This window comes from Acyrthosiphon pisum, chromosome A1 (genome assembly GCF_005508785.2).
Source record: "Acyrthosiphon pisum isolate AL4f chromosome A1, pea_aphid_22Mar2018_4r6ur, whole genome shotgun sequence".
Lineage (NCBI taxonomy): Eukaryota > Metazoa > Arthropoda > Insecta > Hemiptera > Aphididae > Acyrthosiphon > Acyrthosiphon pisum.
Window position 1 is genome coordinate 168,705,540 of NC_042494.1, and position 1,747 is coordinate 168,707,286.

At 29.6% G+C, this 1,747-nt stretch overlaps 1 protein-coding gene across 1 annotated transcript in view; it reads right to left on the minus strand.

The window, feature by feature from the left end:
* Positions 1–1,747, minus strand: part of LOC100570512 (ring canal kelch homolog) — a 278,429-nt gene that overhangs the window by 30,265 nt on the left and 246,417 nt on the right. The window lies entirely within an intron of this gene.

A 1,747-nucleotide genomic window follows, 5' to 3' on the forward strand; every position in this document is an offset into this window, starting at 1 on the left:
CCAAAGAAGCGGCAAATGAGTTTAATAATTATTTACTAATGTTGGCGAAAATTTGGCTAAAAAATTTAGGAAAAATCTGATTTAGTTTTCAATCCGCGTAATGATAACATTTTTTATTCTTTTGATAAGTATTTTCTAGATAAAGTTGATGTGTCCGAGTTAAGTTTAACTATACTTAAGTACAAAGATGATACTGCGGCCGGTTATGATAAGGTTACAGTTAAAATTTAAAAAAACATTTCTGATTTTATTGTTTCTTCGCTTGCATATATTTATAACTTGTATATACAGACTAGTACTTTCCCGGACGACTTTAAAATTGCAATCATTAAGCCTTTATTCAAGGGTGGTGACCACAAAATCTTAAGTAACTATAGACCGATATCTATGTTAACCAATTTTTCAAAAATATTTGAAAAAATAATAAAGTCTCGGCTAATTTCTTATCTCGAAAATAACAACCTGCTTTCCAAAAATCAATTTGGATTTCGTCCAGGCTTAAGCACAGAAAATGCATTATATAATGTATCTCAATTTTTATACAATTCTCTAGATAATGGTCTGAAAGCGATTGCTGTTTTCATAGACTTCGCGAAAGCCTTTGATACTATTCAACACGATATTCTATTACGTATTCTACCTAATTTTGGTATAAGTAACAAAAGTCTTCTCTGGTTTAAGAGCTACCTCTCGAATAGACAACAAATAGTAAAATTAAATGATGTTAACAGCAATGCTTGTTTTATTAAATATGGTGTGCCTCAGGGTAGTGTATTAGGCCCCTTACTGTTTATATTATATGTTAATGCAGTTTGTGATTTAAAAATTGATGGTAATTTGGTTTCCTATACTGACGATACTTGTCTGTTATTTTCGGGTAAATCTTGGGAGGATGTTCACCTCAAAGCCTCGGAGGGACTAAATTTAACATACAAGAGCATATGCGAACTGGGCTTAACGATGAATCTGGAGAAAACTACATTCATGAAGTTTTCAATAAATAAGACTATCTACCAAGATTCTCCTTTAGTAATTCATCATTGCAAAGATAAATTGAACTGCAACATGTTAAATTGTATAGCCATTAAACAAATATCAAAAGTTCGTTATTTAGGTATCATTTTTGACGACAATTTAAGGTGGAATGTACATATTAAAAACTTAGTAGGCAAACTCAGATATTCATTACACAAATTCATCAAACTTAAAGGTATATTGCCTTTAAATATCTTACGTACCATTTATTTTGCATTGTATCAATCAATTTTTCAGTATGGCCTGTTAGTTTGGGGAGGTGCCAAAGAAAACTATTTAAAATGTCTTCAATCGAATCAAAATAATGTACTAAGAATAATATTAAATAAACAATCATTAGTAGGTTCTTCAAGACTAAACTACTTAAATTTAGGAGTTCTTCCGATAAATTACTTATACAAAAATTTTGCAATATTATCTACTATAAAAAAATATATTAATCCTTTAAATAATACAGATTTTTCTCAAATAAGAGAACATAGAGCTTATAATCTACCAGTAATTTACACGAAAAAAACCTTTGGGAAATCTTTTATAGATTATTTAGGGTCCAACCTATTTCAACCAGTTGTCAACTATAACCAAAAAAAATATTCATGGTGGTATAGTCAATGGGAAAAATGCAGTTTATAAGTGGCTTTTCGCTGATTTGTCTACTCATTTAGTATAATTGTCCGTATTCTGCTGATTTTATAGTCTTATTTTTGTAATT